Here is a 13,119-nt window from a genome sequence, read left to right as displayed (position 1 = left end):
ATAGGCGTCCCAGTCCAGACCCCAAGAGACAGTTCTTGGATCTTGTGCAAGAAAGAATTCAAGACAAATCCACAGAATAAAGTGAAAACACGTTTACTAAGAAAGTAAAGGAATGAATGAATGCTGCTCCATAGACAAAGGAGGGCATTCCCAAAAGCAAGAGGAGGAATGAATGCACCTTAGGTACAATGCTTGTTTATATATAAGATAACAGAGCAAAAAATCATGGGGGACATGTGCTCCACTACAAGGGTTTGTGACAAAGGATTGTTAATCTTTGTGTAATCACCGTCTTCTGTAAGAATCGGTGAAAGATATGATTATCTTTAAAATGAAACATTCTTAAACTAAGAATGCATTTGTTCTTAAGATATCAGGACATCAGGACATTTCCTGGGTGTGAAATTGGCTGGGTCTGTTAAGTCCAGGGTGTGTTCAGTAAACAGTATTAACTTGCTTCCTTAACTGTAAATATCCTGTGACTAAGAATGCCTAAACTCTTGGGAATGCATATACCAGTAAGTCTCACTCGCATTTTACCAAGGCCCTAATCAAGATATAGTCGCTCTGGTTCAAATGTCTCTGACAGAACTGTTTCTCAAGAAGCAGTCTTCCTAGGTGAGGAGCCTGCAGAACAGCTCAAGGTCACCTTCTTCCAAGATCCAATGGACCCACAAAACCGCGCATGTTTTTGCATCACCAGCGGGTGGGAGGCTGACTGCTACAGGGCTGTCCCAAAAGGCATATATGTCAATCAGATCAGCAAATCACTTCCTAAGAACACTTCTAAAGAGAAATTCAATGTCAGTCTCCCTTTCTTTCAGACATTCTTCATCTCTTAAGCCATCTTCTCAGAACCACATTCACTCAGCTTGTGGGTGGGAAACAGGCTCTTCCTCTTCCACAGCAGGAAAGGGTATCACAAGCCACTCACTCCCTTCTTCACTCTTCCAGAGGACTTCAAATGGGTTCTCTGGAAAATCTGATGACTCATTAGTGATCTCATGTAAGCAGGGTAAAGAACATACAATCCGACAGTTTGAGTGGAAGAGCTAACCTGGCCCAGACTGACTCAGTCCTGAGAAGATGACTGGTCCCAATTACTTTAGGCTTTCTTTAGAACATGGGGATTGTTTGAGACTTCTTTGACATCAGTTTAAGTTCCAATATTTAATTTCCAGGAATTGAAAAAATTCATGAAATATTCTGTGACACTAATTTGCTCCCCTACAAAGCTCAGATTCAACCCCCTTTCATATTGCACCCCCTTGTAATACCGCTGACATTTAACACCGTATCTCTGGCCTTTAATTCTACCTTGATGCAGTTCACAGGGGTTCTCTTTAATAATATAGCTTCTGGATCTGCCACTCCTCTGCTCTAACCCAGGAAATGGATGGAGAAGACTTAGAAGCTTGCTGGCATGAACATATTTCCTTCATTAGTATTTGAATGAGACTTGAGTGATTATTAGTTCATCATCCCCTATCCATTTTATTTGTCCTGTATTTCATCAAAATTTGACAGCAGAATTATTTTCAAATTCAGACATATTTGCCTTACAACACCCATGCAATATTTTAAAATATCAGTTCCACTACCATAACAAATGATTTTTCTGTCCCAGGTTGTTCTTAGTGCCCCAGTTGCTGCTTCAAGATTATTTTTCTAAGGAAAAAATGTTTATTGGGTTGCATGATTCTAACACTAAATGGGGCTCTCCCCTTTCTAACATGCTATTTCTCAATCATCAGTGTGTCCTGAAAGATTGTTGTGTCTTCTACACATGGAACGTTTATTGCAAGGGGTCCAACTCTCACAGAAACAGATGAAGCAACAGGCTTAGCCGCATCTCACTGCTTATCAAGACCTGCTATCTATGTCTATAAAGAATACTGATTGCTATTATACTCCATCTGGTCTCAAATATATTTTCCTTATTTCTATTCTTCCCAAAATTAGTAATATTTACCTTTTAATGATCATTTAGAAAGACTATAATTCAAGAATCTAAAAATTCACTTTTATTCTGTCAGACCTGAACTCCTAACCTGTATATAAAATGATAATGTAGGGATGTTGGAAGTTCTGAAGAGGAAATGAAGAGACGGGCTTTCTACTAAAGACCATAATTTGTGCCCCTTATCATTCACTGAGCTCCTGTCATCCTTCCCAATATATGAAATTTTCTTCCAATTGAACCTACAAGTAAGCACCCCACTTAAGTTTAACTTCAATAGGAAACCAGTGAAGTGAAATTTTCACAAGCATAAAGAGAGCAATATTCACAACACAAAATGAAAGAGAAAGATTTTATAGTTATGGATGCAATACTTCATGCCACTAGTTTTATGACCATTTTAGGATAGAAACTTTTGTTCCTTGGTTGAAAAATTACATCTCTATAGACATTTTAGAATAAATTTTAGTTACCAGATTTAGTCCTAGACTGATAGTTTTCTTCCTTTCTTTTGTTTTTTTGTTTGTTTGTTTGTGATGGAGTTTTGCTCTTGTTGCCCAGGCTGGAATGCTATGGCACAATCTTGGCTCACTGCAACCTCCGCCTCCCAGGTTCAAGTGATTCTCCTGCCTCAGCCTCCCGAGTAGCTGGGGTTACAGGCACCCGCCACTACGCCTGGCTAATTTTGTATTTTTAGTAGAGACAAGGTTTCTCCATGTTCGTCAGGCTGGTCTCGATATCCTGATCTCAGGTGATCTGCCCACCTCGGCCTCCCAAAATGCTAGGATTTCAGGCGTAAGCGAACACACCCGGCCAGTTTTCTTCCTTTCTAATGCAATCTTGAAAGATAACATTTGGAGTCTTGCTCATGGTACATTGTAAAATGGAATCTAATTTGTGACTGACTTCTAGTCACAGAGAGAAGTTTTGGCACAGGCTCTCCTCTCTATTCATTCTAGGAGATGCCTTGCAAGACCATATTGGCTGTCTCACCTATTTGCTCCTGAGACACAGCTCATTCCATGTCAGCCTTTTCCCTTTTAGAAACACTCTGGAATAGTGTTTAGTGGAGCCGGAATATTCCTCAGTCAACAACATGTTTATTTCTTGCCATAGGCATTCTGGAGTCTTCACTGAATTTTCCTTAACTTGTTGCCTTGCATAGCTTAATTTCTATCGTTGAAAAAATACAAAATTGTAATGGACCCCAAAATTTATCTTAAACATAAACAAAACGAAATTATCAGATAAAAATAAAGACAGTAGGAAAGGGAGGGAGAGAGAGTTAGGGAATGATAAAGGTCACATAGAAACCCTAACAGACAGTGACACTGACAGAGAAGCTGCAGGGCCAGAGAGGTAAAGGATTAGTCCCTGATGCAAGAAGAAAATCATCCTCCTTTGATGCTTCAGTGATCAGTGAGTGATACATCACAGTGTGTCCAGCCCAGAAGGAGTCTCATTGTGACTGTTCACCTGTGACTTTTCTTCTTGAGTTTCATCACTCTTCCTGTCAATAACTACATCTCTGTGTGTGTATTGCAGAGGGGGAGAAGGAGTGTCAGCTTAGTATTTCAAGAATAAACCACTTCCTATATATTTTTCCACAGGTTTCAAATATACTGACAAGAATTTCCACTTGCCTAATTAGTTCAACTTCTACATAATATTTATTGTATCTTCTCTAACATATTACTTTAGGATGCATGTATACTAAATATGGTACAGTTTTATTTTCTTAATATTTTTATCTCTGTAATCTTCCCAGCATCTATATTTCTTTAGGAAGCATAATAAAAAATGACTATATTTACATTTACTGAGTCTGTGCCCACTGCCAGGCACTCCAAGTAGTTTACAAGCATTGTTTTGTTCAATCCACAATGTAACTTTATGAAGGAAAGAATATTTATTCCATTTTATAAACTGCAAAACTAAGGCACAGAGGACCAAAAAAATGTCATGATAATGTTTTAGAGTTTGAAACGTTTTCTCAGGGTTTTCTAATTACCTGTATATTTTTTGATACACAGACTTATCTCCTAAAAAGCAATTATTTAAGCTTACTTTTCCTTTTCTTAAGAAACTTGAAAAAGTTTACTTAAACATATTTCCTCAATCTCTAGTCTATCTCACATAATTAAGACACTTTTGTTCATATTAGCTAAGAAATTCTAAAGCTTAATAAAATGCATATGTACATTTATTATCCCCAGACCTTGGGGAATTCACTTGAAATCATGTCCTCTAAATTAATGTCCTCATCTTCAGATCTTAAAACCCCTAATAGCCACAAAAAAAAAAATAGCACGAAATACTAGTGTAGACAATGGACAAAGCCATCTGCCCAGTGCAGAAACAGAGTAGGTCAGAGGAGGGCAAAATGAAGCTTCCCTTTTCAGTACTGAGCAGTGCCTGGTCGTCTAGACCATGGAGGAACTGGAATCTGGGTCCTCCTCATATCTTTTCATCCTATTCTCACTCTGCTTCAAATCCTGACAGTCTTGATTAAAATTCATGTAATAACACCACCACACACGTTTTTTTCCATGATTATACAGCCTGTGGAGTAAAATATTTACCATATAACTAGCACTAACTGAACAAAGTCATCACAAATCTAGGAAAGGGTAAAAGCAAGAAACAGAAATAGTACAAGAAAGACATCAATATTGACACTATCTCTTGCTATAAAGGGGAAATAAAAACACCAAAAATGTGATATCATTTCTGAAATGTATGCTTCCCCTGTCTCTTGCAGGAAAACAAAACAAAACAAAAACGAAAAACATATAGGAGTGGGAAGCATAGCTCAACTGTACTAGAGATAGGCACCTTCTGTTTACTATAAGAAAATACGCTCCTATTTACAACTCCCACTCCCTACTAAGACATCTACGACATCTCAGATCCTCCTATAACATTGTGTTATTTTTTGTTAGGCTTATTTTCTCTTAGAAGATGTCTATTATGAAAATCCATTACTATAAGTTTGTTAATATTTTATGGCACACTAGAAAGGTTTACATTCATCATTCAACATAATGTGACACTCTGGAATGAATGAGCTCTCCTTTTGTGTTCCCCTTTCTCTGGCTTGTATTGCAAGTAAACAATGTCTGCCAAGTCTGCTACATACAGCTCTAGCAGGTAGCTAAGCTTTCCTCCTCTGTCTAGTTAACAAGTGGGTCTGCATGTGTGCATAATGGACTGTGGGTGGGTTTCCTGGTTCCTATACCTATAAGTGTTTACCCTCTTTCCACAATGTCCCTTATTTGCAGAGAGTCCAAAATTGTTATTAATTTTTGCACACATTTGAGTGCTCAGAAATTTTTCTCTCCAACAAAACTCGAACAGATTTATTTGCGGTTTTTCTCTGGAATAAGGTTTCTTGATGAAATTCCTCTTAACATTAAAAATCCTGTTCACAATGCAGGGCTTAAGCATAAAAAAATATAGGCCCAAGAGTCTTATTAGAAAAGCAGGGGATTGAAGTAATTACCTCAAGAAAGCATGGAGCAGCTACATGGACAACACAGAAAAGCTCTTGAATACCAGTCTCTAGGAAATGTCACTCTGTTTACTTTCCCAGCTACCAGCTTTCTTCCCTCATTTCCAATCCATGGATCATTGTTTTGTGAGTAATCACTGGTGACTACCAGACAATGGAAAATCTGAGCAGGAATCCAGAATATTGAAACAGACTGTTTTGAAAATGAATATAATTAGATGATAATACAAAGAGAGACTAACAGAAAGTGGTCGTTAAATTAGCATTATTGTTTAGAGCTGGGGTCCTCAAACCCCTGCCATGGACTAGTACTGGCTCATGCCGTTAGAAACTGGGCCGCACAGCAGGAGGTGAGCAGTGGGCAAGGAAGCATTACCACCTGAGCTCTATCTGCTGTTAAATCAGCAGAGGCATTAGATTTTCTCATAGGGGTAGAAACCCTATTGTGAACTGAGTATGCAAGGGATCTAGGTTGCATGCTCCTTATGAGAATCTAACTAATGCCTGATGATTTGAAGTGGAACAGTTTCATCCCCAAACCGTCCCCCCATCCTCCACTACCACCATCCATGGAAAAATTATCTTCCATGAAACTGGTCCCTGGTGCCAAAAAGGTTGGAGACCGCTGGTTGAGAGTCAATCTCAAAAGCTACCTTATAGCCTTTCCTTGGGGTCCCTTGCTTTAAAAAGTAGATTCCATAGAGTGTTACTACTAGAATATAGTCCATTTATACATATTTCCATATTTCATGAGGACTTAAAATCTTTTTGTGAGGGGCAGAGGGAGACAGGTTATCACTCTGTCACTCAGGCTGGAGTGCAGTGGTAGCATCATAGCTTACTGTGGCCTCCAACTCCTGGGTTCAGGTGATCTTCCTACCCCAGCCTTTGAAGTAGCTAGGGCCACAGGCATGTGACATCACACCCAGCTAGTTTTTGTATTTTTTGTAGAGATAAGGTCTTCCTACATTTCCCAGGCTGGTTCCAAACTCCCAGCCTCAAGTGATCCTCCTGTTTCAGTCTCTCAGTGTCGGGATTATAGGAGTCAGCCATGTGCCTGGCCTTTTACATCATTTTAAAAGAACACTTCCTCTTTTTTGGTATTTCATGCCAGTTCTCCAGATCTAATATTCCTGAGATTTATAGCAGACTTATTGCAGCTAAGATTTTTAAACAAACCAGATTTTCTGGGTACTCTGATGTTAAAGCACACTCAATTTAACTTGGGTTTGGAGATCTTACAGCTACCATACCCTATATGGCTCACCAAACAAAGAATGTGCTTGAAGTGAGGGAGGGGGGTTGAGAGAGAAAGGCAGATTGAAAGCAGGGGGATTGTAATGGATGAGTGTCAAATCAAGAAATCAAGCAATCAAGCCAGCTGTCCTTATCCAGCTTGTGAATACTCATCTGGAGTCCCCACCATCAACTATTTGCCCACACTAAAAGCTCTTTCCACATTCCCTAATTTGTTGTTTATTTTCCCTATTCTTTGATCTTAGATCAATGAATGTAAACCTGTCTTCTTTTCTAATATACACATGTAATGCATTTCTCTCTAAGAAATCTCTTAGCAGTAATCCACAAATTTCATATGTTGTTTTATTTATCATTCAATTAGAAATACTTTTAAAATTTCCTTGTGATTTATTTGGCACAGTGGCTATTTAGAAACATGTTGTCAGCCGGGCGCGGTGGCTGACGCCTGTAATCCCAGCACTTTGGGAGGCCGAGGTGGGTGGATCATGAGGTCAGGAGATCGAGACCATGGTGAAACCCCATCTCTACTAAAAATACAAAAAATTAGCCAGGCACGGTGGCAGGCACCTGTAGTCCCAGCTACTCGGGAGGCTGAGGCAGGAGAATGGCGTGAACCCAGGAGGCAGAGCTTGCAGTGAGCCGAGATCGCGCCACTGCACTCCAGCCTGGGCAACAGCGAGACTCCGTCTCAAAAAAAAAAAAAAAAAAGAAAAAAAAAGAAATATGTTGCCTATTTTCCAAACATTTGGGGAATTTTTAGGATATGTTAATGTTACTAATTTTTAAATTAATTCATGACGTGATACAAAAGCAGCAAAAAAAAAAAAAAATCAGTTGCAATTATTTACACAAATAGCAATGTATCCAAAAAAAGAATTCAGGAAAACAATCTCATTTATGGTAGTATAGAAAAAAATAAAGTACTTAGCAATAAATTTAACTAATGAGGTGAACGATCTTCCTGTGCTACCCAAAGTTATATGCAATTCAATACAATCCCTATCAAAATTTCGATATTTTTTACAGAAATAGAAGCAACAATTCTTAAATTTGTATTCAACCAAAAAAGGCCTCAAATAGCCAAACCAATCCTTAAAAAGAAAAACAAAGTTTGATGCATCACATTTCTGATATCAAATTATATTTACAAAACTATAGTAATTTGGAAATAATCAACAGAGTGAAGAGACAACCCACAGAATGGGATAAAATGTTTGTAAACTACTCATCTGGTATGATTTGGCTGTGTCCCCACCCAAATCTCATCTTGAATTGTGGTTCCCGTAATCCCTACATGTAGTGGGAGGGACCCAGTGGCAAGTGATTGGATCATGGGGGAAGTTTCCCCTATGTTGTTCTCATGATTGTGAGTGAGTTCTCATGAGATGTGATGGTGTTATAAGCATCTGGCATTTCCCCTACTAGCATTTCTCCCTCCTGCCACCTTGTGAAGAAGGTACCTTGCTTCCCTTTCACCTTCTGTCATGATTGTAAGTTTCCTGAGGTCTCCCCAGCAATGCAGAACTGTGAGTCAATTAAACCTCTTTCTTTTATCAACTACCCAGTCTTGGGCAGTTCTTTATAGCAGTGTGAGAATGGACTAATACACCATCTGACAAGGGACTAATAACCAGAATATTTCAGGAGTTGAAACAATTCCCTAGGAAAAAATCTAATAATTTGATCAAAAACCGGGCAAAATATTTGAATAGACATTTCTCAAAAGAAGACATGCAAATGGCAAACAGGCATATGAAAATGTGTTCAACCTCAGAAATGCAAATCAAAACTACAATGAGATGTTATCTCACTCAAGTTGAAATGGCTTATATCCAAAAGACAGGCAATAAAAATGCTCACAAGGATGTGGAGAAAAGGGAACACTTGTACACTGTTGATGGGAATATAAATTAGTACAAAGATTGTGCAGAACAGTTTAGAGTACAACTACTATGGAAAACAGTTTGGAGGTGCCTCAAAAAACTAAAAATAGAGCTACCAAATGATCCAACAATCCCACAGCTGGGTATATACCCAAAATAAAGGAAATCAGTTTTTTGAAGAGATATCTTCACTCTTCTGTTTTTTGCAGCGCTGTTCACAATAGCTAAGATTTGGAAGCAAACCAAGTGTTCCTTAACAGACAAATATATATATTTTAATGTGGTACATATACGCAAGGAGTACTATTCAGCCATTAAAAAGAATGAGATCCTGTTGTTTGCAACAACATGGATGGAACTGAAGTTCATTATGTTGAGTGAAATAAGCCAGGAACAGAAAGGCAAACACTGCATGTTCTCATTTATTTGTGGGTTCTAAAAATCAAAGCAATGGAGCTCATGTACATAGAGAGTAGAAGGATGTTTACCAGAGGCTGGGAAGGATAATAGGGGGCTGGTCGGGAGGTGGGAATGGTTAATGCATACAAAAAAGATTAGAAAGAATGAATATGACATACTATTTCATCACACAATGGGGTGTTAATATTCAATAATAACTTTATTGTACATTTTAAAATAACTAAAGAAGTGTAATGGGATTGTTTGTTTTTAAGGGATAAATGCCTGAGGGAATGGATACTCCTTTCTCCATGATCTGTTTATTTCACATTGCATGCCTTTATTGAAACATCTCAATGTACCCCCACAAATATATGCACCTACTATGTATCCATAAAGGCTTTAAATAATAATAAACAGAACTATAATAATCCAAACAGCATGGTGCTGGTATAAAACACACACATAGACCAATAGAGAGCTCAGAAATAAACCAAAGAATATATGGTCAAATAATTTTTGACAAGAGCCATAGGAAGACAGTGGGGAAAAGGTATGACCCAAAATTAAGGGAAATAAATTAATAGAAGTCCACTCAGAGATGATCAGTTATGGAACTAGTATACAGAACCTTTAGAATAACTATTTTAGTTTTGTTAAAAATTACAGTGAAATTCAGTATATGGTATTGGTAAAACTGGATATTCACATGCAAAATAGTGAATTGGACACTTATCATATACCACATACAATAAATCAACTCAAAATGAATTAAAGACCCAAATGTAAAACCTGAAGCCATAAAACTCCTGGGAGAAAACATAGGGGAAAATTTTCTTGACACTGGTCTTGGCAGTGATTTTTTTTTTTTTTTTTTTTTTGGATTTCACATAAAAAGCTCAGGCAACAACAACAAATAAAGATAAGTGGGACTACGTCAAACTAAAAAGTTACTTCACAGGAAAGGAAATAATCTGCAAAATGAAAAGGCACTCTATGGATTAGGAGAAAATATTCATGAACCATATATCTAATAAAGGGTTAATATCCAAACTATAAAAGAAACACAAACAACCAAATAGCAAAAGACACAAAAAAAGATTTAAAAATTAGCAAAGAACCTAAATCGACATTTCTCCAAATAGAAAACAGAAACAGTAAACAGGCATATAAAAATGCTCGAGATTGCTAATCATCAGAGAAATGCAAATCACAACCACAATGGGATATCACCTCACACCTGTTAGAATGGCTATTATCAGAAAGACATGAGGCAACAAGTGTAGGCAAGTGTGTGGAGAAGAGGGGAACCTTTACTCCGTTGGTGTGAATGTAAATTGGTGTAACCATTATGGAAAATGCTTCCTTAAAAAATTAAAAATAGAGCTACAATATGACCCCAGCAATTCCTCTTCTGGGTATATACCCACAGGAAAAGTAATCAGTACCTCTTAGAGATAACTCTACTACCATGTTCATTGCAGCATTATTCACAATTGCCAAGATATGGAAGCAACTTAGGTGTTTGTCAACGAATGAATGGATAAAGAATTTGTGAGATGCACAGATGTATGCACACACACACATACACATACACACACTCACACACACAGAAATATTATTCGGCCTTAAACAAGGAGATCCTGCCATTTGTGACAACATGGGTGAAACTGTAGGACATTCTGCCAAGTGAAATATGCTAGACGAAAGAAAAACACTGCACGATCTCATCTGTATATGAAATCTAAAAGAAAATCAAATACATAGAAGCAGAGACTAGAACACGGTGACCATGGGGTGGGAGTCGGGGGGAAGATGAGGAGATGTAGGTCAAAGGCTACAAAGTTGCAGTTATGTAGAATGAGTAAGTCTATTCATCTAATGTACAGCATAAGGAATATAGTTAATAATATTGTACTGTATACTGGAGAGTAGGCTTTAGGTGCTCTTACCACACAAAAAAAGGTGATTAGGAGATGATGAATATGTTATTTGGTTTAACTATAGTAATCATTTAATTATGTATTTTATGTCTCAAAATAGCACGTTATGCACCCTAAATATGTACAATTTTAGAAGTTTCACTGTGGTCAGAACACATACTCTATGATTTCAGTCATTTGACCCATTATTGAGATGTATTTCATGACCTAGCATATTATCTATCTTAAAAAGCATCTTATTTGCATTTGAAAAGAATGTATATTCTGCCTTTGTTGAGTATGGATTTCAAAATATATAATAGATTATTATAGTCACAATGTTATTTAAATCTCTCATATTCATACTAGTATATTTTATCTATCCTTTCAATTATTGGGAAGAAATATTAAAATCTCTAAATACAATTGTATTTGAGTTTATTTCTTTTTATATCTGTTAAATGTTGCTTTATCTACCTTGAATGGCTGTAATAAAAGGTCTATACATTTAGAATCTACTGTTTTCTTAATCAAGCACCCCTTTTACTATCATGAGATATCTTTTCCTCTGGTAACACTTACTTGAGGACTGCTGTATCTAATATTAACATAATCATATTATAATGAGTATCATTTTCATGTTTTTAAAAATCTTTCTACTTTTAACCGATTTATCCTTTTATATTTAGAAAAAAAAACTTTTTTCCAATACCATATAGTAGAATCTTGCTTTGTATCAGATAAAAAGATTGTATCTGACAATCTCTATCTTTGAACATAATTGATTAGATCACTTATATTTAATGTAATTTGTAATATTGTTGAACTTATGTTGGCCATCTTACTAATTGATTTCTATCTATCCCCTCTGTGCTTTGTTTCTTTTTCCCTCATCTTCCTTCTTTTGCATTGAGTAATTTGTAAAACTGATTCATGTATATTTCTTATTGACTTTTGAGCTGCACCAGTTTGTAAATTTGCAGTGATCACCATCATAATTAAAACATTTGTTTTCAATTTATGAGTATGCCCTGAAGTAATATTACACTACTTTACATCTATGTAACAAAACCTTACAACAGTGTATTTTAGTTGAACCACATAATATCCTTTATGTTATTGTCATATTCTTTACTTCTACGTATTTAATGCTTTAAATAGTTAATTTTCTTTAAAATAAATTCCTTTTTTTTTTTTTTCTGAGATGGAGTTTCACCGCCTTCCAGGCTGGAGTGCAGTGGCAATTTCAGCTCACTGCAACCTCTACCTCCTAGGTTTAAGCGATTCTTCATGCCTCAGCCTCCTGAGCAGCTGGGATTATAGGCACGGACATTCTTTCATTATTATTATCATATTTTAAGTTTTGGCATACATGTCCAGAACGTGCAGGTTTGTTACAAAGGTATACACATGCCATAGTGGTTGGCTGCACTCATCAACCTGTCATCTACATTAGGTATTTCTCCTAATGCTATCCCTCTCCTAGCCCCCACCCTCCAACAGGCCCCAGTGTGTAATGTTCCCCTCCCTGTGTCCATGTGTTTTCCTTGTTCAACTCCCACTTATGAGTGAGAACATGCAGTGTTTGGTTTTCTGTTCCTGTGTTAGTTTGCTGAGAATGATGGTTTCCAGCTTCATCCATGTCCCTGCAAGGGACATGAAGTCATTCTGTTTTTATGGCTGCATGGTATTCCATGGTGTATATGTGCCACGTTTTCTTTATCCAGTCTATCATTGATGGGCATTTGGGTTGGTTCCAAGTCTTTGCTATTGTAAATAGTGCTGCAATAAATGTATGTGTGCACATGTCTTTATAGTAGAATGATTTATAATCCTTTGGGTATATAACCAGTAATGGGATTGCTGGGTCAAATGGCATTTCTGGTTCGAGATCCTTCAGGAATCACCACACTGTCTTCCACAATAATTAAGCTAATTTACACTCCCACCGACAGTGTAAAGTAATTCCTATTTCTCCACATTCTCTCCAGCATCTGTTGTTTCCTGACTTTTTAATGATCGACATTCTAACTGATGTGTGATGGTATTCATTGTAGTTTTGATTTGGATTTCTCTAATTACCATTGATGATGAGCTTTTTATCATATGTCTATTGGCTGCCTAAATGTCTTCTTTTGAGAAGTATCTGTTCATATCCTTCACCCAGTTTTTTTGGGGTTGTTT

The sequence above is a fragment of the Symphalangus syndactylus genome, chromosome 3, assembly GCF_028878055.3.
Source record: "Symphalangus syndactylus isolate Jambi chromosome 3, NHGRI_mSymSyn1-v2.1_pri, whole genome shotgun sequence".
NCBI lineage: Eukaryota > Metazoa > Chordata > Mammalia > Primates > Hylobatidae > Symphalangus > Symphalangus syndactylus.
This window is presented reverse-complemented; position numbering follows the sequence as displayed.